General features: G+C 45.1%; 20 non-coding genes across 20 annotated transcripts; all 20 read left to right on the top strand.

Annotated features, from left to right (window-relative positions):
* Window positions 1–29: 29 nt before the first annotated feature.
* Window positions 30–220, top strand: LOC141248625 (U2 spliceosomal RNA). Its single transcript, XR_012311807.1, has one exon. It is a non-coding gene; the product is annotated as a U2 spliceosomal RNA (small nuclear RNA).
* Window positions 221–1,338: 1,118 nt separating this feature from the next.
* On the top strand, window positions 1,339–1,529 carry LOC141248624 (U2 spliceosomal RNA). Its single transcript, XR_012311806.1, has one exon. It is a non-coding gene; the product is annotated as a U2 spliceosomal RNA (small nuclear RNA).
* A 1,118-nt stretch (window positions 1,530–2,647) lies between these two features.
* LOC141248623 (U2 spliceosomal RNA) lies at window positions 2,648–2,838 on the top strand. Its single transcript, XR_012311805.1, has one exon. It is a non-coding gene; the product is annotated as a U2 spliceosomal RNA (small nuclear RNA).
* A 1,118-nt stretch (window positions 2,839–3,956) lies between these two features.
* On the top strand, window positions 3,957–4,147 carry LOC141248622 (U2 spliceosomal RNA). The gene has a single exon (XR_012311804.1). It is a non-coding gene; the product is annotated as a U2 spliceosomal RNA (small nuclear RNA).
* A 1,118-nt stretch (window positions 4,148–5,265) lies between these two features.
* On the top strand, window positions 5,266–5,456 carry LOC141248620 (U2 spliceosomal RNA). The gene has a single exon (XR_012311802.1). It is a non-coding gene; the product is annotated as a U2 spliceosomal RNA (small nuclear RNA).
* A 1,118-nt stretch (window positions 5,457–6,574) lies between these two features.
* Window positions 6,575–6,765, top strand: LOC141248619 (U2 spliceosomal RNA). The gene has a single exon (XR_012311801.1). It is a non-coding gene; the product is annotated as a U2 spliceosomal RNA (small nuclear RNA).
* A 1,118-nt stretch (window positions 6,766–7,883) lies between these two features.
* Window positions 7,884–8,074, top strand: LOC141248618 (U2 spliceosomal RNA). The gene has a single exon (XR_012311800.1). It is a non-coding gene; the product is annotated as a U2 spliceosomal RNA (small nuclear RNA).
* Window positions 8,075–9,192: 1,118 nt separating this feature from the next.
* On the top strand, window positions 9,193–9,383 carry LOC141248617 (U2 spliceosomal RNA). The gene has a single exon (XR_012311799.1). It is a non-coding gene; the product is annotated as a U2 spliceosomal RNA (small nuclear RNA).
* Window positions 9,384–10,501: 1,118 nt separating this feature from the next.
* LOC141248616 (U2 spliceosomal RNA) lies at window positions 10,502–10,692 on the top strand. Its single transcript, XR_012311798.1, has one exon. It is a non-coding gene; the product is annotated as a U2 spliceosomal RNA (small nuclear RNA).
* Window positions 10,693–11,810: 1,118 nt separating this feature from the next.
* Window positions 11,811–12,001, top strand: LOC141248615 (U2 spliceosomal RNA). The gene has a single exon (XR_012311797.1). It is a non-coding gene; the product is annotated as a U2 spliceosomal RNA (small nuclear RNA).
* A 1,118-nt stretch (window positions 12,002–13,119) lies between these two features.
* LOC141248614 (U2 spliceosomal RNA) lies at window positions 13,120–13,310 on the top strand. Its single transcript, XR_012311796.1, has one exon. It is a non-coding gene; the product is annotated as a U2 spliceosomal RNA (small nuclear RNA).
* Window positions 13,311–14,428: 1,118 nt separating this feature from the next.
* Window positions 14,429–14,619, top strand: LOC141248613 (U2 spliceosomal RNA). Its single transcript, XR_012311795.1, has one exon. It is a non-coding gene; the product is annotated as a U2 spliceosomal RNA (small nuclear RNA).
* A 1,118-nt stretch (window positions 14,620–15,737) lies between these two features.
* LOC141248612 (U2 spliceosomal RNA) lies at window positions 15,738–15,928 on the top strand. Its single transcript, XR_012311794.1, has one exon. It is a non-coding gene; the product is annotated as a U2 spliceosomal RNA (small nuclear RNA).
* Window positions 15,929–17,046: 1,118 nt separating this feature from the next.
* LOC141248611 (U2 spliceosomal RNA) lies at window positions 17,047–17,237 on the top strand. Its single transcript, XR_012311793.1, has one exon. It is a non-coding gene; the product is annotated as a U2 spliceosomal RNA (small nuclear RNA).
* Window positions 17,238–18,355: 1,118 nt separating this feature from the next.
* On the top strand, window positions 18,356–18,546 carry LOC141248609 (U2 spliceosomal RNA). Its single transcript, XR_012311791.1, has one exon. It is a non-coding gene; the product is annotated as a U2 spliceosomal RNA (small nuclear RNA).
* A 1,118-nt stretch (window positions 18,547–19,664) lies between these two features.
* Window positions 19,665–19,855, top strand: LOC141248608 (U2 spliceosomal RNA). The gene has a single exon (XR_012311790.1). It is a non-coding gene; the product is annotated as a U2 spliceosomal RNA (small nuclear RNA).
* A 1,118-nt stretch (window positions 19,856–20,973) lies between these two features.
* LOC141248607 (U2 spliceosomal RNA) lies at window positions 20,974–21,164 on the top strand. The gene has a single exon (XR_012311789.1). It is a non-coding gene; the product is annotated as a U2 spliceosomal RNA (small nuclear RNA).
* Window positions 21,165–22,282: 1,118 nt separating this feature from the next.
* On the top strand, window positions 22,283–22,473 carry LOC141248606 (U2 spliceosomal RNA). The gene has a single exon (XR_012311788.1). It is a non-coding gene; the product is annotated as a U2 spliceosomal RNA (small nuclear RNA).
* Window positions 22,474–23,591: 1,118 nt separating this feature from the next.
* Window positions 23,592–23,782, top strand: LOC141248605 (U2 spliceosomal RNA). Its single transcript, XR_012311787.1, has one exon. It is a non-coding gene; the product is annotated as a U2 spliceosomal RNA (small nuclear RNA).
* Window positions 23,783–24,900: 1,118 nt separating this feature from the next.
* LOC141248604 (U2 spliceosomal RNA) lies at window positions 24,901–25,091 on the top strand. The gene has a single exon (XR_012311786.1). It is a non-coding gene; the product is annotated as a U2 spliceosomal RNA (small nuclear RNA).
* Window positions 25,092–25,899: the final 808 nt, after the last annotated feature.

Genomic DNA, 25,899 nt, shown 5'->3' with positions numbered 1-25,899 from the left:
GGCTCCGTAGTTTGAAACCAATTCTGGTTATCGCTTCTCGGCCTTTTGGCTAAGATCAAGTGTAGTATCTGTTCTTATCAGTTTAATATCTGATACGTCCCCTATCTGGGGACCATATATTAAATGGATTTTTAGAACAGGGAGATGGAAAAAGAGCTTGCTCTGTCCACTCCACGCATTGACCTGGTATTGCAGTATCTCCAGGACCGGTGCACCCCTTCTTTAATGCAGTTTCTAAAATCAGAAAGAATTGAATTCAATGTTTTTTGTTCATTTTGCTTGTTTGTCGGATTTTGGGATGGACTCTTTGGCTCTGCTTTTCTTCTCCTCATTGGATTTTTCATGTTCAAAGTTGCAGAAGCCAGATTACAAGCTCATTTTGGTTCAACTTCAGCAACTGTGCATTGCATTGCCATGTAATGTGATGCAATGCTATCTTTCTAGCTCTCCCTTTCTACTTCCTTTTGGATAAACAGACATATTAGGCAAGCATTTTGGAGCTTTCACCTAAATAACTACAGGTGGTGAGATAAGCTGCACAATATAATTGACCTTTCAGTATATTGTTGCACACACACCATCTATTTAGCAAATGCCCTTGTTATCAACAGCAGCCTTTTAAACTCACCCGAGCTAACAGGTATGTGCGCTGGTTACACTGCTGCGCTTAAAATTTCTTTTTTGGTTTGCTACAATGCCTTTTCTGAAACGTTGTCTCCTTCTGCTGGAACACTGACTTCTTTCATTTAATGCCTGCAGACTATAAAAGAGAACCCAACCCAAAAAGTTTGGTTGATTAGTCTGTGGCATTCTGTTAAACTGTTGCTTATGGCGGTCTCTGTGAGCTTCTCAGCGACATTCAGCCAGCCAGGTATCCTGCCTGCAGTAGATGGAATGTGGCAATGGAACGCTGGCTGCGCGTGTCATAATAGGCTCTGAGCCTTTATATACCTGTGCACAGCAGCAGCCACCTTCAGTCTGCTGCTGGACAGCCAGCAGCAGCAGCAGCAGCAGGAGAGGTATGTAATCAGGAGCCCTCCTGCTAAGGGTAGACAGCTGCTCGTTCCACCCCACCCCCCGCCTTAATTGGTTCTCCTCCCTTCCAACGGTGTTGAGGCGGGTGGGAACAGCAGGGGGTGAAGGTGCTGTGTTTAAAGAGGTGGAGTTATGCAGATCTAAAACGCGTGGATTGCAGCAGCAGCAAGCCGAAAAGTGCAGGCATGTAAGGGATCTAGAGGTTGACAACATGTCTTCTTAACGGGAGTCCAGGAGCTCATCTCCACAAATGGACTTTTTAGGATCCTTGGGTGGCTCCGTAGTTTGAAACCAATTCAGGTTATCGCTTCTCGGCCTTTTGGCTAAGATCAAGTGTAGTATCTGTTCTTATCAGTTTAATATCTGATACGTCCCCTATCTGGGGACCATATATTAAATGGATTTTTAGAACAGGGAGATGGAAAAAGAGCTTGCTCTGTCCACTCCACGCATTGACCTGGTATTGCAGTATCTCCAGGACCGGTGCACCCCTTCTTTAATGCAGTTTCTAAAATCAGAAAGAATTGAATTCAATGTTTTTTGTTCATTTTGCTTGTTTGTCGGATTTTGGGATGGACTCTTTGGCTCTGCTTTTCTTCTCCTCATTGGATTTTTCATGTTCAAAGTTGCAGAAGCCAGATTACAAGCTCATTTTGGTTCAACTTCAGCAACTGTGCATTGCATTGCCATGTAATGTGATGCAATGCTATCTTTCTAGCTCTCCCTTTCTACTTCCTTTTGGATAAACAGACATATTAGGCAAGCATTTTGGAGCTTTCACCTAAATAACTACAGGTGGTGAGATAAGCTGCACAATATAATTGACCTTTCAGTATATTGTTGCACACACACCATCTATTTAGCAAATGCCCTTGTTATCAACAGCAGCCTTTTAAACTCACCCGAGCTAACAGGTATGTGCGCTGGTTACACTGCTGCGCTTAAAATTTCTTTTTTGGTTTGCTACAATGCCTTTTCTGAAACGTTGTCTCCTTCTGCTGGAACACTGACTTCTTTCATTTAATGCCTGCAGACTATAAAAGAGAACCCAACCCAAAAAGTTTGGTTGATTAGTCTGTGGCATTCTGTTAAACTGTTGCTTATGGCGGTCTCTGTGAGCTTCTCAGCGACATTCAGCCAGCCAGGTATCCTGCCTGCAGTAGATGGAATGTGGCAATGGAACGCTGGCTGCGCGTGTCATAATAGGCTCTGAGCCTTTATATACCTGTGCACAGCAGCAGCCACCTTCAGTCTGCTGCTGGACAGCCAGCAGCAGCAGCAGCAGCAGGAGAGGTATGTAATCAGGAGCCCTCCTGCTAAGGGTAGACAGCTGCTCGTTCCACCCCACCCCCCGCCTTAATTGGTTCTCCTCCCTTCCAACGGTGTTGAGGCGGGTGGGAACAGCAGGGGGTGAAGGTGCTGTGTTTAAAGAGGTGGAGTTATGCAGATCTAAAACGCGTGGATTGCAGCAGCAGCAAGCCGAAAAGTGCAGGCATGTAAGGGATCTAGAGGTTGACAACATGTCTTCTTAACGGGAGTCCAGGAGCTCATCTCCACAAATGGACTTTTTAGGATCCTTGGGTGGCTCCGTAGTTTGAAACCAATTCTGGTTATCGCTTCTCGGCCTTTTGGCTAAGATCAAGTGTAGTATCTGTTCTTATCAGTTTAATATCTGATACGTCCCCTATCTGGGGACCATATATTAAATGGATTTTTAGAACAGGGAGATGGAAAAAGAGCTTGCTCTGTCCACTCCACGCATTGACCTGGTATTGCAGTATCTCCAGGACCGGTGCACCCCTTCTTTAATGCAGTTTCTAAAATCAGAAAGAATTGAATTCAATGTTTTTTGTTCATTTTGCTTGTTTGTCGGATTTTGGGATGGACTCTTTGGCTCTGCTTTTCTTCTCCTCATTGGATTTTTCATGTTCAAAGTTGCAGAAGCCAGATTACAAGCTCATTTTGGTTCAACTTCAGCAACTGTGCATTGCATTGCCATGTAATGTGATGCAATGCTATCTTTCTAGCTCTCCCTTTCTACTTCCTTTTGGATAAACAGACATATTAGGCAAGCATTTTGGAGCTTTCACCTAAATAACTACAGGTGGTGAGATAAGCTGCACAATATAATTGACCTTTCAGTATATTGTTGCACACACACCATCTATTTAGCAAATGCCCTTGTTATCAACAGCAGCCTTTTAAACTCACCCGAGCTAACAGGTATGTGCGCTGGTTACACTGCTGCGCTTAAAATTTCTTTTTTGGTTTGCTACAATGCCTTTTCTGAAACGTTGTCTCCTTCTGCTGGAACACTGACTTCTTTCATTTAATGCCTGCAGACTATAAAAGAGAACCCAACCCAAAAAGTTTGGTTGATTAGTCTGTGGCATTCTGTTAAACTGTTGCTTATGGCGGTCTCTGTGAGCTTCTCAGCGACATTCAGCCAGCCAGGTATCCTGCCTGCAGTAGATGGAATGTGGCAATGGAACGCTGGCTGCGCGTGTCATAATAGGCTCTGAGCCTTTATATACCTGTGCACAGCAGCAGCCACCTTCAGTCTGCTGCTGGACAGCCAGCAGCAGCAGCAGCAGCAGGAGAGGTATGTAATCAGGAGCCCTCCTGCTAAGGGTAGACAGCTGCTCGTTCCACCCCACCCCCCGCCTTAATTGGTTCTCCTCCCTTCCAACGGTGTTGAGGCGGGTGGGAACAGCAGGGGGTGAAGGTGCTGTGTTTAAAGAGGTGGAGTTATGCAGATCTAAAACGCGTGGATTGCAGCAGCAGCAAGCCGAAAAGTGCAGGCATGTAAGGGATCTAGAGGTTGACAACATGTCTTCTTAACGGGAGTCCAGGAGCTCATCTCCACAAATGGACTTTTTAGGATCCTTGGGTGGCTCCGTAGTTTGAAACCAATTCTGGTTATCGCTTCTCGGCCTTTTGGCTAAGATCAAGTGTAGTATCTGTTCTTATCAGTTTAATATCTGATACGTCCCCTATCTGGGGACCATATATTAAATGGATTTTTAGAACAGGGAGATGGAAAAAGAGCTTGCTCTGTCCACTCCACGCATTGACCTGGTATTGCAGTATCTCCAGGACCGGTGCACCCCTTCTTTAATGCAGTTTCTAAAATCAGAAAGAATTGAATTCAATGTTTTTTGTTCATTTTGCTTGTTTGTCGGATTTTGGGATGGACTCTTTGGCTCTGCTTTTCTTCTCCTCATTGGATTTTTCATGTTCAAAGTTGCAGAAGCCAGATTACAAGCTCATTTTGGTTCAACTTCAGCAACTGTGCATTGCATTGCCATGTAATGTGATGCAATGCTATCTTTCTAGCTCTCCCTTTCTACTTCCTTTTGGATAAACAGACATATTAGGCAAGCATTTTGGAGCTTTCACCTAAATAACTACAGGTGGTGAGATAAGCTGCACAATATAATTGACCTTTCAGTATATTGTTGCACACACACCATCTATTTAGCAAATGCCCTTGTTATCAACAGCAGCCTTTTAAACTCACCCGAGCTAACAGGTATGTGCGCTGGTTACACTGCTGCGCTTAAAATTTCTTTTTTGGTTTGCTACAATGCCTTTTCTGAAACGTTGTCTCCTTCTGCTGGAACACTGACTTCTTTCATTTAATGCCTGCAGACTATAAAAGAGAACCCAACCCAAAAAGTTTGGTTGATTAGTCTGTGGCATTCTGTTAAACTGTTGCTTATGGCGGTCTCTGTGAGCTTCTCAGCGACATTCAGCCAGCCAGGTATCCTGCCTGCAGTAGATGGAATGTGGCAATGGAACGCTGGCTGCGCGTGTCATAATAGGCTCTGAGCCTTTATATACCTGTGCACAGCAGCAGCCACCTTCAGTCTGCTGCTGGACAGCCAGCAGCAGCAGCAGCAGCAGGAGAGGTATGTAATCAGGAGCCCTCCTGCTAAGGGTAGACAGCTGCTCGTTCCACCCCACCCCCCGCCTTAATTGGTTCTCCTCCCTTCCAACGGTGTTGAGGCGGGTGGGAACAGCAGGGGGTGAAGGTGCTGTGTTTAAAGAGGTGGAGTTATGCAGATCTAAAACGCGTGGATTGCAGCAGCAGCAAGCCGAAAAGTGCAGGCATGTAAGGGATCTAGAGGTTGACAACATGTCTTCTTAACGGGAGTCCAGGAGCTCATCTCCACAAATGGACTTTTTAGGATCCTTGGGTGGCTCCGTAGTTTGAAACCAATTCTGGTTATCGCTTCTCGGCCTTTTGGCTAAGATCAAGTGTAGTATCTGTTCTTATCAGTTTAATATCTGATACGTCCCCTATCTGGGGACCATATATTAAATGGATTTTTAGAACAGGGAGATGGAAAAAGAGCTTGCTCTGTCCACTCCACGCATTGACCTGGTATTGCAGTATCTCCAGGACCGGTGCACCCCTTCTTTAATGCAGTTTCTAAAATCAGAAAGAATTGAATTCAATGTTTTTTGTTCATTTTGCTTGTTTGTCGGATTTTGGGATGGACTCTTTGGCTCTGCTTTTCTTCTCCTCATTGGATTTTTCATGTTCAAAGTTGCAGAAGCCAGATTACAAGCTCATTTTGGTTCAACTTCAGCAACTGTGCATTGCATTGCCATGTAATGTGATGCAATGCTATCTTTCTAGCTCTCCCTTTCTACTTCCTTTTGGATAAACAGACATATTAGGCAAGCATTTTGGAGCTTTCACCTAAATAACTACAGGTGGTGAGATAAGCTGCACAATATAATTGACCTTTCAGTATATTGTTGCACACACACCATCTATTTAGCAAATGCCCTTGTTATCAACAGCAGCCTTTTAAACTCACCCGAGCTAACAGGTATGTGCGCTGGTTACACTGCTGCGCTTAAAATTTCTTTTTTGGTTTGCTACAATGCCTTTTCTGAAACGTTGTCTCCTTCTGCTGGAACACTGACTTCTTTCATTTAATGCCTGCAGACTATAAAAGAGAACCCAACCCAAAAAGTTTGGTTGATTAGTCTGTGGCATTCTGTTAAACTGTTGCTTATGGCGGTCTCTGTGAGCTTCTCAGCGACATTCAGCCAGCCAGGTATCCTGCCTGCAGTAGATGGAATGTGGCAATGGAACGCTGGCTGCGCGTGTCATAATAGGCTCTGAGCCTTTATATACCTGTGCACAGCAGCAGCCACCTTCAGTCTGCTGCTGGACAGCCAGCAGCAGCAGCAGCAGCAGGAGAGGTATGTAATCAGGAGCCCTCCTGCTAAGGGTAGACAGCTGCTCGTTCCACCCCACCCCCCGCCTTAATTGGTTCTCCTCCCTTCCAACGGTGTTGAGGCGGGTGGGAACAGCAGGGGGTGAAGGTGCTGTGTTTAAAGAGGTGGAGTTATGCAGATCTAAAACGCGTGGATTGCAGCAGCAGCAAGCCGAAAAGTGCAGGCATGTAAGGGATCTAGAGGTTGACAACATGTCTTCTTAACGGGAGTCCAGGAGCTCATCTCCACAAATGGACTTTTTAGGATCCTTGGGTGGCTCCGTAGTTTGAAACCAATTCTGGTTATCGCTTCTCGGCCTTTTGGCTAAGATCAAGTGTAGTATCTGTTCTTATCAGTTTAATATCTGATACGTCCCCTATCTGGGGACCATATATTAAATGGATTTTTAGAACAGGGAGATGGAAAAAGAGCTTGCTCTGTCCACTCCACGCATTGACCTGGTATTGCAGTATCTCCAGGACCGGTGCACCCCTTCTTTAATGCAGTTTCTAAAATCAGAAAGAATTGAATTCAATGTTTTTTGTTCATTTTGCTTGTTTGTCGGATTTTGGGATGGACTCTTTGGCTCTGCTTTTCTTCTCCTCATTGGATTTTTCATGTTCAAAGTTGCAGAAGCCAGATTACAAGCTCATTTTGGTTCAACTTCAGCAACTGTGCATTGCATTGCCATGTAATGTGATGCAATGCTATCTTTCTAGCTCTCCCTTTCTACTTCCTTTTGGATAAACAGACATATTAGGCAAGCATTTTGGAGCTTTCACCTAAATAACTACAGGTGGTGAGATAAGCTGCACAATATAATTGACCTTTCAGTATATTGTTGCACACACACCATCTATTTAGCAAATGCCCTTGTTATCAACAGCAGCCTTTTAAACTCACCCGAGCTAACAGGTATGTGCGCTGGTTACACTGCTGCGCTTAAAATTTCTTTTTTGGTTTGCTACAATGCCTTTTCTGAAACGTTGTCTCCTTCTGCTGGAACACTGACTTCTTTCATTTAATGCCTGCAGACTATAAAAGAGAACCCAACCCAAAAAGTTTGGTTGATTAGTCTGTGGCATTCTGTTAAACTGTTGCTTATGGCGGTCTCTGTGAGCTTCTCAGCGACATTCAGCCAGCCAGGTATCCTGCCTGCAGTAGATGGAATGTGGCAATGGAACGCTGGCTGCGCGTGTCATAATAGGCTCTGAGCCTTTATATACCTGTGCACAGCAGCAGCCACCTTCAGTCTGCTGCTGGACAGCCAGCAGCAGCAGCAGCAGCAGGAGAGGTATGTAATCAGGAGCCCTCCTGCTAAGGGTAGACAGCTGCTCGTTCCACCCCACCCCCCGCCTTAATTGGTTCTCCTCCCTTCCAACGGTGTTGAGGCGGGTGGGAACAGCAGGGGGTGAAGGTGCTGTGTTTAAAGAGGTGGAGTTATGCAGATCTAAAACGCGTGGATTGCAGCAGCAGCAAGCCGAAAAGTGCAGGCATGTAAGGGATCTAGAGGTTGACAACATGTCTTCTTAACGGGAGTCCAGGAGCTCATCTCCACAAATGGACTTTTTAGGATCCTTGGGTGGCTCCGTAGTTTGAAACCAATTCTGGTTATCGCTTCTCGGCCTTTTGGCTAAGATCAAGTGTAGTATCTGTTCTTATCAGTTTAATATCTGATACGTCCCCTATCTGGGGACCATATATTAAATGGATTTTTAGAACAGGGAGATGGAAAAAGAGCTTGCTCTGTCCACTCCACGCATTGACCTGGTATTGCAGTATCTCCAGGACCGGTGCACCCCTTCTTTAATGCAGTTTCTAAAATCAGAAAGAATTGAATTCAATGTTTTTTGTTCATTTTGCTTGTTTGTCGGATTTTGGGATGGACTCTTTGGCTCTGCTTTTCTTCTCCTCATTGGATTTTTCATGTTCAAAGTTGCAGAAGCCAGATTACAAGCTCATTTTGGTTCAACTTCAGCAACTGTGCATTGCATTGCCATGTAATGTGATGCAATGCTATCTTTCTAGCTCTCCCTTTCTACTTCCTTTTGGATAAACAGACATATTAGGCAAGCATTTTGGAGCTTTCACCTAAATAACTACAGGTGGTGAGATAAGCTGCACAATATAATTGACCTTTCAGTATATTGTTGCACACACACCATCTATTTAGCAAATGCCCTTGTTATCAACAGCAGCCTTTTAAACTCACCCGAGCTAACAGGTATGTGCGCTGGTTACACTGCTGCGCTTAAAATTTCTTTTTTGGTTTGCTACAATGCCTTTTCTGAAACGTTGTCTCCTTCTGCTGGAACACTGACTTCTTTCATTTAATGCCTGCAGACTATAAAAGAGAACCCAACCCAAAAAGTTTGGTTGATTAGTCTGTGGCATTCTGTTAAACTGTTGCTTATGGCGGTCTCTGTGAGCTTCTCAGCGACATTCAGCCAGCCAGGTATCCTGCCTGCAGTAGATGGAATGTGGCAATGGAACGCTGGCTGCGCGTGTCATAATAGGCTCTGAGCCTTTATATACCTGTGCACAGCAGCAGCCACCTTCAGTCTGCTGCTGGACAGCCAGCAGCAGCAGCAGCAGCAGGAGAGGTATGTAATCAGGAGCCCTCCTGCTAAGGGTAGACAGCTGCTCGTTCCACCCCACCCCCCGCCTTAATTGGTTCTCCTCCCTTCCAACGGTGTTGAGGCGGGTGGGAACAGCAGGGGGTGAAGGTGCTGTGTTTAAAGAGGTGGAGTTATGCAGATCTAAAACGCGTGGATTGCAGCAGCAGCAAGCCGAAAAGTGCAGGCATGTAAGGGATCTAGAGGTTGACAACATGTCTTCTTAACGGGAGTCCAGGAGCTCATCTCCACAAATGGACTTTTTAGGATCCTTGGGTGGCTCCGTAGTTTGAAACCAATTCTGGTTATCGCTTCTCGGCCTTTTGGCTAAGATCAAGTGTAGTATCTGTTCTTATCAGTTTAATATCTGATACGTCCCCTATCTGGGGACCATATATTAAATGGATTTTTAGAACAGGGAGATGGAAAAAGAGCTTGCTCTGTCCACTCCACGCATTGACCTGGTATTGCAGTATCTCCAGGACCGGTGCACCCCTTCTTTAATGCAGTTTCTAAAATCAGAAAGAATTGAATTCAATGTTTTTTGTTCATTTTGCTTGTTTGTCGGATTTTGGGATGGACTCTTTGGCTCTGCTTTTCTTCTCCTCATTGGATTTTTCATGTTCAAAGTTGCAGAAGCCAGATTACAAGCTCATTTTGGTTCAACTTCAGCAACTGTGCATTGCATTGCCATGTAATGTGATGCAATGCTATCTTTCTAGCTCTCCCTTTCTACTTCCTTTTGGATAAACAGACATATTAGGCAAGCATTTTGGAGCTTTCACCTAAATAACTACAGGTGGTGAGATAAGCTGCACAATATAATTGACCTTTCAGTATATTGTTGCACACACACCATCTATTTAGCAAATGCCCTTGTTATCAACAGCAGCCTTTTAAACTCACCCGAGCTAACAGGTATGTGCGCTGGTTACACTGCTGCGCTTAAAATTTCTTTTTTGGTTTGCTACAATGCCTTTTCTGAAACGTTGTCTCCTTCTGCTGGAACACTGACTTCTTTCATTTAATGCCTGCAGACTATAAAAGAGAACCCAACCCAAAAAGTTTGGTTGATTAGTCTGTGGCATTCTGTTAAACTGTTGCTTATGGCGGTCTCTGTGAGCTTCTCAGCGACATTCAGCCAGCCAGGTATCCTGCCTGCAGTAGATGGAATGTGGCAATGGAACGCTGGCTGCGCGTGTCATAATAGGCTCTGAGCCTTTATATACCTGTGCACAGCAGCAGCCACCTTCAGTCTGCTGCTGGACAGCCAGCAGCAGCAGCAGCAGCAGGAGAGGTATGTAATCAGGAGCCCTCCTGCTAAGGGTAGACAGCTGCTCGTTCCACCCCACCCCCCGCCTTAATTGGTTCTCCTCCCTTCCAACGGTGTTGAGGCGGGTGGGAACAGCAGGGGGTGAAGGTGCTGTGTTTAAAGAGGTGGAGTTATGCAGATCTAAAACGCGTGGATTGCAGCAGCAGCAAGCCGAAAAGTGCAGGCATGTAAGGGATCTAGAGGTTGACAACATGTCTTCTTAACGGGAGTCCAGGAGCTCATCTCCACAAATGGACTTTTTAGGATCCTTGGGTGGCTCCGTAGTTTGAAACCAATTCTGGTTATCGCTTCTCGGCCTTTTGGCTAAGATCAAGTGTAGTATCTGTTCTTATCAGTTTAATATCTGATACGTCCCCTATCTGGGGACCATATATTAAATGGATTTTTAGAACAGGGAGATGGAAAAAGAGCTTGCTCTGTCCACTCCACGCATTGACCTGGTATTGCAGTATCTCCAGGACCGGTGCACCCCTTCTTTAATGCAGTTTCTAAAATCAGAAAGAATTGAATTCAATGTTTTTTGTTCATTTTGCTTGTTTGTCGGATTTTGGGATGGACTCTTTGGCTCTGCTTTTCTTCTCCTCATTGGATTTTTCATGTTCAAAGTTGCAGAAGCCAGATTACAAGCTCATTTTGGTTCAACTTCAGCAACTGTGCATTGCATTGCCATGTAATGTGATGCAATGCTATCTTTCTAGCTCTCCCTTTCTACTTCCTTTTGGATAAACAGACATATTAGGCAAGCATTTTGGAGCTTTCACCTAAATAACTACAGGTGGTGAGATAAGCTGCACAATATAATTGACCTTTCAGTATATTGTTGCACACACACCATCTATTTAGCAAATGCCCTTGTTATCAACAGCAGCCTTTTAAACTCACCCGAGCTAACAGGTATGTGCGCTGGTTACACTGCTGCGCTTAAAATTTCTTTTTTGGTTTGCTACAATGCCTTTTCTGAAACGTTGTCTCCTTCTGCTGGAACACTGACTTCTTTCATTTAATGCCTGCAGACTATAAAAGAGAACCCAACCCAAAAAGTTTGGTTGATTAGTCTGTGGCATTCTGTTAAACTGTTGCTTATGGCGGTCTCTGTGAGCTTCTCAGCGACATTCAGCCAGCCAGGTATCCTGCCTGCAGTAGATGGAATGTGGCAATGGAACGCTGGCTGCGCGTGTCATAATAGGCTCTGAGCCTTTATATACCTGTGCACAGCAGCAGCCACCTTCAGTCTGCTGCTGGACAGCCAGCAGCAGCAGCAGCAGCAGGAGAGGTATGTAATCAGGAGCCCTCCTGCTAAGGGTAGACAGCTGCTCGTTCCACCCCACCCCCCGCCTTAATTGGTTCTCCTCCCTTCCAACGGTGTTGAGGCGGGTGGGAACAGCAGGGGGTGAAGGTGCTGTGTTTAAAGAGGTGGAGTTATGCAGATCTAAAACGCGTGGATTGCAGCAGCAGCAAGCCGAAAAGTGCAGGCATGTAAGGGATCTAGAGGTTGACAACATGTCTTCTTAACGGGAGTCCAGGAGCTCATCTCCACAAATGGACTTTTTAGGATCCTTGGGTGGCTCCGTAGTTTGAAACCAATTCTGGTTATCGCTTCTCGGCCTTTTGGCTAAGATCAAGTGTAGTATCTGTTCTTATCAGTTTAATATCTGATACGTCCCCTATCTGGGGACCATATATTAAATGGATTTTTAGAACAGGGAGATGGAAAAAGAGCTTGCTCTGTCCACTCCACGCATTGACCTGGTATTGCAGTATCTCCAGGACCGGTGCACCCCTTCTTTAATGCAGTTTCTAAAATCAGAAAGAATTGAATTCAATGTTTTTTGTTCATTTTGCTTGTTTGTCGGATTTTGGGATGGACTCTTTGGCTCTGCTTTTCTTCTCCTCATTGGATTTTTCATGTTCAAAGTTGCAGAAGCCAGATTACAAGCTCATTTTGGTTCAACTTCAGCAACTGTGCATTGCATTGCCATGTAATGTGATGCAATGCTATCTTTCTAGCTCTCCCTTTCTACTTCCTTTTGGATAAACAGACATATTAGGCAAGCATTTTGGAGCTTTCACCTAAATAACTACAGGTGGTGAGATAAGCTGCACAATATAATTGACCTTTCAGTATATTGTTGCACACACACCATCTATTTAGCAAATGCCCTTGTTATCAACAGCAGCCTTTTAAACTCACCCGAGCTAACAGGTATGTGCGCTGGTTACACTGCTGCGCTTAAAATTTCTTTTTTGGTTTGCTACAATGCCTTTTCTGAAACGTTGTCTCCTTCTGCTGGAACACTGACTTCTTTCATTTAATGCCTGCAGACTATAAAAGAGAACCCAACCCAAAAAGTTTGGTTGATTAGTCTGTGGCATTCTGTTAAACTGTTGCTTATGGCGGTCTCTGTGAGCTTCTCAGCGACATTCAGCCAGCCAGGTATCCTGCCTGCAGTAGATGGAATGTGGCAATGGAACGCTGGCTGCGCGTGTCATAATAGGCTCTGAGCCTTTATATACCTGTGCACAGCAGCAGCCACCTTCAGTCTGCTGCTGGACAGCCAGCAGCAGCAGCAGCAGCAGGAGAGGTATGTAATCAGGAGCCCTCCTGCTAAGGGTAGACAGCTGCTCGTTCCACCCCACCCCCCGCCTTAATTGGTTCTCCTCCCTTCCAACGGTGTTGAGGCGGGTGGGAACAGCAGGGGGTGAAGGTGCTGTGTTTAAAGAGGTGGAGTTATGCAGATCTAAAACGCGTGGATTGCAGCAGCAGCAAGCCGAAAAGTGCAGGCATGTAAGGGATCTAGAGGTTGACAACATGTCTTCTTAACGGGAGTCCAGGAGCTCATCTCCACAAATGGACTTTTTAGGATCCTTGGGTGGCTCCGTAGTTTGAAACCAATTCTGGTTATCGCTTCTCGGCCTTTTGGCTAAGATCAAGTGTAGTATCTGTTCTTATCAGTTTAATATCTGATACGTCCCCTATCTGGGGACCATATATTAAATGGATTTTTAGAACAGGGAGATGGAAAAAGAGCTTGCTCTGTCCACTCCACGCATTGACCTGGTATTGCAGTATCTCCAGGACCGGTGCACCCCTTCTTTAATGCAGTTTCTAAAATCAGAAAGAATTGAATTCAATGTTTTTTGTTCATTTTGCTTGTTTGTCGGATTTTGGGATGGACTCTTTGGCTCTGCTTTTCTTCTCCTCATTGGATTTTTCATGTTCAAAGTTGCAGAAGCCAGATTACAAGCTCATTTTGGTTCAACTTCAGCAACTGTGCATTGCATTGCCATGTAATGTGATGCAATGCTATCTTTCTAGCTCTCCCTTTCTACTTCCTTTTGGATAAACAGACATATTAGGCAAGCATTTTGGAGCTTTCACCTAAATAACTACAGGTGGTGAGATAAGCTGCACAATATAATTGACCTTTCAGTATATTGTTGCACACACACCATCTATTTAGCAAATGCCCTTGTTATCAACAGCAGCCTTTTAAACTCACCCGAGCTAACAGGTATGTGCGCTGGTTACACTGCTGCGCTTAAAATTTCTTTTTTGGTTTGCTACAATGCCTTTTCTGAAACGTTGTCTCCTTCTGCTGGAACACTGACTTCTTTCATTTAATGCCTGCAGACTATAAAAGAGAACCCAACCCAAAAAGTTTGGTTGATTAGTCTGTGGCATTCTGTTAAACTGTTGCTTATGGCGGTCTCTGTGAGCTTCTCAGCGACATTCAGCCAGCCAGGTATCCTGCCTGCAGTAGATGGAATGTGGCAATGGAACGCTGGCTGCGCGTGTCATAATAGGCTCTGAGCCTTTATATACCTGTGCACAGCAGCAGCCACCTTCAGTCTGCTGCTGGACAGCCAGCAGCAGCAGCAGCAGCAGGAGAGGTATGTAATCAGGAGCCCTCCTGCTAAGGGTAGACAGCTGCTCGTTCCACCCCACCCCCCGCCTTAATTGGTTCTCCTCCCTTCCAACGGTGTTGAGGCGGGTGGGAACAGCAGGGGGTGAAGGTGCTGTGTTTAAAGAGGTGGAGTTATGCAGATCTAAAACGCGTGGATTGCAGCAGCAGCAAGCCGAAAAGTGCAGGCATGTAAGGGATCTAGAGGTTGACAACATGTCTTCTTAACGGGAGTCCAGGAGCTCATCTCCACAAATGGACTTTTTAGGATCCTTGGGTGGCTCCGTAGTTTGAAACCAATTCTGGTTATCGCTTCTCGGCCTTTTGGCTAAGATCAAGTGTAGTATCTGTTCTTATCAGTTTAATATCTGATACGTCCCCTATCTGGGGACCATATATTAAATGGATTTTTAGAACAGGGAGATGGAAAAAGAGCTTGCTCTGTCCACTCCACGCATTGACCTGGTATTGCAGTATCTCCAGGACCGGTGCACCCCTTCTTTAATGCAGTTTCTAAAATCAGAAAGAATTGAATTCAATGTTTTTTGTTCATTTTGCTTGTTTGTCGGATTTTGGGATGGACTCTTTGGCTCTGCTTTTCTTCTCCTCATTGGATTTTTCATGTTCAAAGTTGCAGAAGCCAGATTACAAGCTCATTTTGGTTCAACTTCAGCAACTGTGCATTGCATTGCCATGTAATGTGATGCAATGCTATCTTTCTAGCTCTCCCTTTCTACTTCCTTTTGGATAAACAGACATATTAGGCAAGCATTTTGGAGCTTTCACCTAAATAACTACAGGTGGTGAGATAAGCTGCACAATATAATTGACCTTTCAGTATATTGTTGCACACACACCATCTATTTAGCAAATGCCCTTGTTATCAACAGCAGCCTTTTAAACTCACCCGAGCTAACAGGTATGTGCGCTGGTTACACTGCTGCGCTTAAAATTTCTTTTTTGGTTTGCTACAATGCCTTTTCTGAAACGTTGTCTCCTTCTGCTGGAACACTGACTTCTTTCATTTAATGCCTGCAGACTATAAAAGAGAACCCAACCCAAAAAGTTTGGTTGATTAGTCTGTGGCATTCTGTTAAACTGTTGCTTATGGCGGTCTCTGTGAGCTTCTCAGCGACATTCAGCCAGCCAGGTATCCTGCCTGCAGTAGATGGAATGTGGCAATGGAACGCTGGCTGCGCGTGTCATAATAGGCTCTGAGCCTTTATATACCTGTGCACAGCAGCAGCCACCTTCAGTCTGCTGCTGGACAGCCAGCAGCAGCAGCAGCAGCAGGAGAGGTATGTAATCAGGAGCCCTCCTGCTAAGGGTAGACAGCTGCTCGTTCCACCCCACCCCCCGCCTTAATTGGTTCTCCTCCCTTCCAACGGTGTTGAGGCGGGTGGGAACAGCAGGGGGTGAAGGTGCTGTGTTTAAAGAGGTGGAGTTATGCAGATCTAAAACGCGTGGATTGCAGCAGCAGCAAGCCGAAAAGTGCAGGCATGTAAGGGATCTAGAGGTTGACAACATGTCTTCTTAACGGGAGTCCAGGAGCTCATCTCCACAAATGGACTTTTTAGGATCCTTGGGTGGCTCCGTAGTTTGAAACCAATTCTGGTTATCGCTTCTCGGCCTTTTGGCTAAGATCAAGTGTAGTATCTGTTCTTATCAGTTTAATATCTGATACGTCCCCTATCTGGGGACCATATATTAAATGGATTTTTAGAACAGGGAGATGGAAAAAGAGCTTGCTCTGTCCACTCCACGCATTGACCTGGTATTGCAGTATCTCCAGGACCGGTGCACCCCTTCTTTAATGCAGTTTCTAAAATCAGAAAGAATTGAATTCAATGTTTTTTGTTCATTTTGCTTGTTTGTCGGATTTTGGGATGGACTCTTTGGCTCTGCTTTTCTTCTCCTCATTGGATTTTTCATGTTCAAAGTTGCAGAAGCCAGATTACAAGCTCATTTTGGTTCAACTTCAGCAACTGTGCATTGCATTGCCATGTAATGTGATGCAATGCTATCTTTCTAGCTCTCCCTTTCTACTTCCTTTTGGATAAACAGACATATTAGGCAAGCATTTTGGAGCTTTCACCTAAATAACTACAGGTGGTGAGATAAGCTGCACAATATAATTGACCTTTCAGTATATTGTTGCACACACACCATCTATTTAGCAAATGCCCTTGTTATCAACAGCAGCCTTTTAAACTCACCCGAGCTAACAGGTATGTGCGCTGGTTACACTGCTGCGCTTAAAATTTCTTTTTTGGTTTGCTACAATGCCTTTTCTGAAACGTTGTCTCCTTCTGCTGGAACACTGACTTCTTTCATTTAATGCCTGCAGACTATAAAAGAGAACCCAACCCAAAAAGTTTGGTTGATTAGTCTGTGGCATTCTGTTAAACTGTTGCTTATGGCGGTCTCTGTGAGCTTCTCAGCGACATTCAGCCAGCCAGGTATCCTGCCTGCAGTAGATGGAATGTGGCAATGGAACGCTGGCTGCGCGTGTCATAATAGGCTCTGAGCCTTTATATACCTGTGCACAGCAGCAGCCACCTTCAGTCTGCTGCTGGACAGCCAGCAGCAGCAGCAGCAGCAGGAGAGGTATGTAATCAGGAGCCCTCCTGCTAAGGGTAGACAGCTGCTCGTTCCACCCCACCCCCCGCCTTAATTGGTTCTCCTCCCTTCCAACGGTGTTGAGGCGGGTGGGAACAGCAGGGGGTGAAGGTGCTGTGTTTAAAGAGGTGGAGTTATGCAGATCTAAAACGCGTGGATTGCAGCAGCAGCAAGCCGAAAAGTGCAGGCATGTAAGGGATCTAGAGGTTGACAACATGTCTTCTTAACGGGAGTCCAGGAGCTCATCTCCACAAATGGACTTTTTAGGATCCTTGGGTGGCTCCGTAGTTTGAAACCAATTCTGGTTATCGCTTCTCGGCCTTTTGGCTAAGATCAAGTGTAGTATCTGTTCTTATCAGTTTAATATCTGATACGTCCCCTATCTGGGGACCATATATTAAATGGATTTTTAGAACAGGGAGATGGAAAAAGAGCTTGCTCTGTCCACTCCACGCATTGACCTGGTATTGCAGTATCTCCAGGACCGGTGCACCCCTTCTTTAATGCAGTTTCTAAAATCAGAAAGAATTGAATTCAATGTTTTTTGTTCATTTTGCTTGTTTGTCGGATTTTGGGATGGACTCTTTGGCTCTGCTTTTCTTCTCCTCATTGGATTTTTCATGTTCAAAGTTGCAGAAGCCAGATTACAAGCTCATTTTGGTTCAACTTCAGCAACTGTGCATTGCATTGCCATGTAATGTGATGCAATGCTATCTTTCTAGCTCTCCCTTTCTACTTCCTTTTGGATAAACAGACATATTAGGCAAGCATTTTGGAGCTTTCACCTAAATAACTACAGGTGGTGAGATAAGCTGCACAATATAATTGACCTTTCAGTATATTGTTGCACACACACCATCTATTTAGCAAATGCCCTTGTTATCAACAGCAGCCTTTTAAACTCACCCGAGCTAACAGGTATGTGCGCTGGTTACACTGCTGCGCTTAAAATTTCTTTTTTGGTTTGCTACAATGCCTTTTCTGAAACGTTGTCTCCTTCTGCTGGAACACTGACTTCTTTCATTTAATGCCTGCAGACTATAAAAGAGAACCCAACCCAAAAAGTTTGGTTGATTAGTCTGTGGCATTCTGTTAAACTGTTGCTTATGGCGGTCTCTGTGAGCTTCTCAGCGACATTCAGCCAGCCAGGTATCCTGCCTGCAGTAGATGGAATGTGGCAATGGAACGCTGGCTGCGCGTGTCATAATAGGCTCTGAGCCTTTATATACCTGTGCACAGCAGCAGCCACCTTCAGTCTGCTGCTGGACAGCCAGCAGCAGCAGCAGCAGCAGGAGAGGTATGTAATCAGGAGCCCTCCTGCTAAGGGTAGACAGCTGCTCGTTCCACCCCACCCCCCGCCTTAATTGGTTCTCCTCCCTTCCAACGGTGTTGAGGCGGGTGGGAACAGCAGGGGGTGAAGGTGCTGTGTTTAAAGAGGTGGAGTTATGCAGATCTAAAACGCGTGGATTGCAGCAGCAGCAAGCCGAAAAGTGCAGGCATGTAAGGGATCTAGAGGTTGACAACATGTCTTCTTAACGGGAGTCCAGGAGCTCATCTCCACAAATGGACTTTTTAGGATCCTTGGGTGGCTCCGTAGTTTGAAACCAATTCTGGTTATCGCTTCTCGGCCTTTTGGCTAAGATCAAGTGTAGTATCTGTTCTTATCAGTTTAATATCTGATACGTCCCCTATCTGGGGACCATATATTAAATGGATTTTTAGAACAGGGAGATGGAAAAAGAGCTTGCTCTGTCCACTCCACGCATTGACCTGGTATTGCAGTATCTCCAGGACCGGTGCACCCCTTCTTTAATGCAGTTTCTAAAATCAGAAAGAATTGAATTCAATGTTTTTTGTTCATTTTGCTTGTTTGTCGGATTTTGGGATGGACTCTTTGGCTCTGCTTTTCTTCTCCTCATTGGATTTTTCATGTTCAAAGTTGCAGAAGCCAGATTACAAGCTCATTTTGGTTCAACTTCAGCAACTGTGCATTGCATTGCCATGTAATGTGATGCAATGCTATCTTTCTAGCTCTCCCTTTCTACTTCCTTTTGGATAAACAGACATATTAGGCAAGCATTTTGGAGCTTTCACCTAAATAACTACAGGTGGTGAGATAAGCTGCACAATATAATTGACCTTTCAGTATATTGTTGCACACACACCATCTATTTAGCAAATGCCCTTGTTATCAACAGCAGCCTTTTAAACTCACCCGAGCTAACAGGTATGTGCGCTGGTTACACTGCTGCGCTTAAAATTTCTTTTTTGGTTTGCTACAATGCCTTTTCTGAAACGTTGTCTCCTTCTGCTGGAACACTGACTTCTTTCATTTAATGCCTGCAGACTATAAAAGAGAACCCAACCCAAAAAGTTTGGTTGATTAGTCTGTGGCATTCTGTTAAACTGTTGCTTATGGCGGTCTCTGTGAGCTTCTCAGCGACATTCAGCCAGCCAGGTATCCTGCCTGCAGTAGATGGAATGTGGCAATGGAACGCTGGCTGCGCGTGTCATAATAGGCTCTGAGCCTTTATATACCTGTGCACAGCAGCAGCCACCTTCAGTCTGCTGCTGGACAGCCAGCAGCAGCAGCAGCAGCAGGAGAGGTATGTAATCAGGAGCCCTCCTGCTAAGGGTAGACAGCTGCTCGTTCCACCCCACCCCCCGCCTTAATTGGTTCTCCTCCCTTCCAACGGTGTTGAGGCGGGTGGGAACAGCAGGGGGTGAAGGTGCTGTGTTTAAAGAGGTGGAGTTATGCAGATCTAAAACGCGTGGATTGCAGCAGCAGCAAGCCGAAAAGTGCAGGCATGTAAGGGATCTAGAGGTTGACAACATGTCTTCTTAACGGGAGTCCAGGAGCTCATCTCCACAAATGGACTTTTTAGGATCCTTGGGTGGCTCCGTAGTTTGAAACCAATTCTGGTTATCGCTTCTCGGCCTTTTGGCTAAGATCAAGTGTAGTATCTGTTCTTATCAGTTTAATATCTGATACGTCCCCTATCTGGGGACCATATATTAAATGGATTTTTAGAACAGGGAGATGGAAAAAGAGCTTGCTCTGTCCACTCCACGCATTGACCTGGTATTGCAGTATCTCCAGGACCGGTGCACCCCTTCTTTAATGCAGTTTCTAAAATCAGAAAGAATTGAATTCAATGTTTTTTGTTCATTTTGCTTGTTTGTCGGATTTTGGGATGGACTCTTTGGCTCTGCTTTTCTTCTCCTCATTGGATTTTTCATGTTCAAAGTTGCAGAAGCCAGATTACAAGCTCATTTTGGTTCAACTTCAGCAACTGTGCATTGCATTGCCATGTAATGTGATGCAATGCTATCTTTCTAGCTCTCCCTTTCTACTTCCTTTTGGATAAACAGACATATTAGGCAAGCATTTTGGAGCTTTCACCTAAATAACTACAGGTGGTGAGATAAGCTGCACAATATAATTGACCTTTCAGTATATTGTTGCACACACACCATCTATTTAGCAAATGCCCTTGTTATCAACAGCAGCCTTTTAAACTCACCCGAGCTAACAGGTATGTGCGCTGGTTACACTGCTGCGCTTAAAATTTCTTTTTTGGTTTGCTACAATGCCTTTTCTGAAACGTTGTCTCCTTCTGCTGGAACACTGACTTCTTTCATTTAATGCCTGCAGACTATAAAAGAGAACCCAACCCAAAAAGTTTGGTTGATTAGTCTGTGGCATTCTGTTAAACTGTTGCTTATGGCGGTCTCTGTGAGCTTCTCAGCGACATTCAGCCAGCCAGGTATCCTGCCTGCAGTAGATGGAATGTGGCAATGGAACGCTGGCTGCGCGTGTCATAATAGGCTCTGAGCCTTTATATACCTGTGCACAGCAGCAGCCACCTTCAGTCTGCTGCTGGACAGCCAGCAGCAGCAGCAGCAGCAGGAGAGGTATGTAATCAGGAGCCCTCCTGCTAAGGGTAGACAGCTGCTCGTTCCACCCCACCCCCCGCCTTAATTGGTTCTCCTCCCTTCCAACGGTGTTGAGGCGGGTGGGAACAGCAGGGGGTGAAGGTGCTGTGTTTAAAGAGGTGGAGTTATGCAGATCTAAAACGCGTGGATTGCAGCAGCAGCAAGCCGAAAAGTGCAGGCATGTAAGGGATCTAGAGGTTGACAACATGTCTTCTTAACGGGAGTCCAGGAGCTCATCTCCACAAATGGACTTTTTAGGATCCTTGGGTGGCTCCGTAGTTTGAAACCAATTCTGGTTATCGCTTCTCGGCCTTTTGGCTAAGATCAAGTGTAGTATCTGTTCTTATCAGTTTAATATCTGATACGTCCCCTATCTGGGGACCATATATTAAATGGATTTTTAGAACAGGGAGATGGAAAAAGAGCTTGCTCTGTCCACTCCACGCATTGACCTGGTATTGCAGTATCTCCAGGACCGGTGCACCCCTTCTTTAATGCAGTTTCTAAAATCAGAAAGAATTGAATTCAATGTTTTTTGTTCATTTTGCTTGTTTGTCGGATTTTGGGATGGACTCTTTGGCTCTGCTTTTCTTCTCCTCATTGGATTTTTCATGTTCAAAGTTGCAGAAGCCAGATTACAAGCTCATTTTGGTTCAACTTCAGCAACTGTGCATTGCATTGCCATGTAATGTGATGCAATGCTATCTTTCTAGCTCTCCCTTTCTACTTCCTTTTGGATAAACAGACATATTAGGCAAGCATTTTGGAGCTTTCACCTAAATAACTACAGGTGGTGAGATAAGCTGCACAATATAATTGACCTTTCAGTATATTGTTGCACACACACCATCTATTTAGCAAATGCCCTTGTTATCAACAGCAGCCTTTTAAACTCACCCGAGCTAACAGGTATGTGCACTGGTTACACTGCTGCGCTTAAAATTTCTTTTTTGGTTTGCTACAATGCCTTTTCTGAAACGTTGTCTCCTTCTGCTGGAACACTGACTTCTTTCATTTAATGCCTGCAGACTATAAAAGAGAACCCAACCCAAAAAGTTTGGTTGATTAGTCTGTGGCATTCTGTTAAACTGTTGCTTATGGCGGTCTCTGTGAGCTTCTCAGCGACATTCAGCCAGCCAGGTATCCTGCCTGCAGTAGATGGAATGTGGCAATGGAACGCTGGCTGCGCGTGTCATAATAGGCTCTGAGCCTTTATATACCTGTGCACAGCAGCAGCCACCTTCAGTCTGCTGCTGGACAGCCAGCAGCAGCAGCAGCAGCAGGAGAGGTATGTAATCAGGAGCCCTCCTGCTAAGGGTAGACAGCTGCTCGTTCCACCCCACCCCCCGCCTTAATTGGTTCTCCTCCCTTCCAACGGTGTTGAGGCGGGTGGGAACAGCAGGGGGTGAAGGTGCTGTGTTTAAAGAGGTGGAGTTATGCAGATCTAAAACGCGTGGATTGCAGCAGCAGCAAGCCGAAAAGTGCAGGCATGTAAGGGATCTAGAGGTTGACAACATGTCTTCTTAACGGGAGTCCAGGAGCTCATCTCCACAAATGGACTTTTTAGGATCCTTGGGTGGCTCCGTAGTTTGAAACCAATTCTGGTTATCGCTTCTCGGCCTTTTGGCTAAGATCAAGTGTAGTATCTGTTCTTATCAGTTTAATATCTGATACGTCCCCTATCTGGGGACCATATATTAAATGGATTTTTAGAACAGGGAGATGGAAAAAGAGCTTGCTCTGTCCACTCCACGCATTGACCTGGTATTGCAGTATCTCCAGGACCGGTGCACCCCTTCTTTAATGCAGTTTCTAAAATCAGAAAGAATTGAATTCAATGTTTTTTGTTCATTTTGCTTGTTTGTCGGATTTTGGGATGGACTCTTTGGCTCTGCTTTTCTTCTCCTCATTGGATTTTTCATGTTCAAAGTTGCAGAAGCCAGATTACAAGCTCATTTTGGTTCAACTTCAGCAACTGTGCATTGCATTGCCATGTAATGTGATGCAATGCTATCTTTCTAGCTCTCCCTTTCTACTTCCTTTTGGATAAACAGACATATTAGGCAAGCATTTTGGAGCTTTCACCTAAATAACTACAGGTGGTGAGATAAGCTGCACAATATAATTGACCTTTCAGTATATTGTTGCACACACACCATCTATTTAGCAAATGCCCTTGTTATCAACAGCAGCCTTTTAAACTCACCCGAGCTAACAGGTATGTGCGCTGGTTACACTGCTGCGCTTAAAATTTCTTTTTTGGTTTGCTACAATGCCTTTTCTGAAACGTTGTCTCCTTCTGCTGGAACACTGACTTCTTTCATTTAATGCCTGCAGACTATAAAAGAGAACCCAACCCAAAAAGTTTGGTTGATTAGTCTGTGGCATTCTGTTAAACTGTTGCTTATGGCGGTCTCTGTGAGCTTCTCAGCGACATTCAGCCAGCCAGGTATCCTGCCTGCAGTAGATGGAATGTGGCAATGGAACGCTGGCTGCGCGTGTCATAATAGGCTCTGAGCCTTTATATACCTGTGCACAGCAGCAGCCACCTTCAGTCTGCTGCTGGACAGCCAGCAGCAGCAGCAGCAGCAGGAGAGGTATGTAATCAGGAGCCCTCCTGCTAAGGGTAGACAGCTGCTCGTTCCACCCCACCCCCCGCCTTAATTGGTTCTCCTCCCTTCCAACGGTGTTGAGGCGGGTGGGAACAGCAGGGGGTGAAGGTGCTGTGTTTAAAGAGGTGGAGTTATGCAGATCTAAAACGCGTGGATTGCAGCAGCAGCAAGCCGAAAAGTGCAGGCATGTAAGGGATCTAGAGGTTGACAACATGTCTTCTTAACGGGAGTCCAGGAGCTCATCTCCACAAATGGACTTTTTAGGATCCTTGGGTGGCTCCGTAGTTTGAAACCAATTCTGGTTATCGCTTCTCGGCCTTTTGGCTAAGATCAAGTGTAGTATCTGTTCTTATCAGTTTAATATCTGATACGTCCCCTATCTGGGGACCATATATTAAATGGATTTTTAGAACAGGGAGATGGAAAAAGAGCTTGCTCTGTCCACTCCACGCATTGACCTGGTATTGCAGTATCTCCAGGACCGGTGCACCCCTTCTTTAATGCAGTTTCTAAAATCAGAAAGAATTGAATTCAATGTTTTTTGTTCATTTTGCTTGTTTGTCGGATTTTGGGATGGACTCTTTGGCTCTGCTTTTCTTCTCCTCATTGGATTTTTCATGTTCAAAGTTGCAGAAGCCAGATTACAAGCTCATTTTGGTTCAACTTCAGCAACTGTGCATTGCATTGCCATGTAATGTGATGCAATGCTATCTTTCTAGCTCTCCCTTTCTACTTCCTTTTGGATAAACAGACATATTAGGCAAGCATTTTGGAGCTTTCACCTAAATAACTACAGGTGGTGAGATAAGCTGCACAATATAATTGACCTTTCAGTATATTGTTGCACACACACCATCTATTTAGCAAATGCCCTTGTTATCAACAGCAGCCTTTTAAACTCACCCGAGCTAACAGGTATGTGCGCTGGTTACACTGCTGCGCTTAAAATTTCTTTTTTGGTTTGCTACAATGCCTTTTCTGAAACGTTGTCTCCTTCTGCTGGAACACTGACTTCTTTCATTTAATGCCTGCAGACTATAAAAGAGAACCCAACCCAAAAAGTTTGGTTGATTAGTCTGTGGCATTCTGTTAAACTGTTGCTTATGGCGGTCTCTGTGAGCTTCTCAGCGACATTCAGCCAGCCAGGTATCCTGCCTGCAGTAGATGGAATGTGGCAATGGAACGCTGGCTGCGCGTGTCATAATAGGCTCTGAGCCTTTATATACCTGTGCACAGCAGCAGCCACCTTCAGTCTGCTGCTGGACAGCCAGCAGCAGCAGCAGCAGCAGGAGAGGTATGTAATCAGGAGCCCTCCTGCTAAGGGTAGACAGCTGCTCGTTCCACCCCACCCCCCGCCTTAATTGGTTCTCCTCCCTTCCAACGGTGTTGAGGCGGGTGGGAACAGCAGGGGGTGAAGGTGCTGTGTTTAAAGAGGTGGAGTTATGCAGATCTAAAACGCGTGGATTGCAGCAGCAGCAAGCCGAAAAGTGCAGGCATGTAAGGGATCTAGAGGTTGACAACATGTCTTCTTAACGGGAGTCCAGGAGCTCATCTCCACAAATGGACTTTTTAGGATCCTTGGGTGGCTCCGTAGTTTGAAACCAATTCTGGTTATCGCTTCTCGGCCTTTTGGCTAAGATCAAGTGTAGTATCTGTTCTTATCAGTTTAATATCTGATACGTCCCCTATCTGGGGACCATATATTAAATGGATTTTTAGAACAGGGAGATGGAAAAAGAGCTTGCTCTGTCCACTCCACGCATTGACCTGGTATTGCAGTATCTCCAGGACCGGTGCACCCCTTCTTTAATGCAGTTTCTAAAATCAGAAAGAATTGAATTCAATGTTTTTTGTTCATTTTGCTTGTTTGTCGGATTTTGGGATGGACTCTTTGGCTCTGCTTTTCTTCTCCTCATTGGATTTTTCATGTTCAAAGTTGCAGAAGCCAGATTACAAGCTCATTTTGGTTCAACTTCAGCAACTGTGCATTGCATTGCCATGTAATGTGATGCAATGCTATCTTTCTAGCTCTCCCTTTCTACTTCCTTTTGGATAAACAGACATATTAGGCAAGCATTTTGGAGCTTTCACCTAAATAACTACAGGTGGTGAGATAAGCTGCACAATATAATTGACCTTTCAGTATATTGTTGCACACACACCATCTATTTAGCAAATGCCCTTGTTATCAACAGCAGCCTTTTAAACTCACCCGAGCTAACAGGTATGTGCGCTGGTTACACTGCTGCGCTTAAAATTTCTTTTTTGGTTTGCTACAATGCCTTTTCTGAAACGTTGTCTCCTTCTGCTGGAACACTGACTTCTTTCATTTAATGCCTGCAGACTATAAAAGAGAACCCAACCCAAAAAGTTTGGTTGATTAGTCTGTGGCATTCTGTTAAACTGTTGCTTATGGCGGTCTCTGTGAGCTTCTCAGCGACATTCAGCCAGCCAGGTATCCTGCCTGCAGTAGATGGAATGTGGCAATGGAACGCTGGCTGCGCGTGTCATAATAGGCTCTGAGCCTTTATATACCTGTGCACAGCAGCAGCCACCTTCAGTCTGCTGCTGGACAGCCAGCAGCAGCAGCAGCAGCAGGAGAGGTATGTAAT

This window comes from Phyllobates terribilis, unplaced genomic scaffold, assembly GCF_046119375.1.
Source record: "Phyllobates terribilis strain yellow unplaced genomic scaffold, ASM4611937v1 Scaffold_3763__1_contigs__length_70673, whole genome shotgun sequence".
NCBI classification, from domain to species: domain Eukaryota; kingdom Metazoa; phylum Chordata; class Amphibia; order Anura; family Dendrobatidae; genus Phyllobates; species Phyllobates terribilis.
The sequence above is the reverse complement of the archived record's forward strand: the minus strand, read 5'-3'. Positions and strand labels throughout refer to the sequence as shown.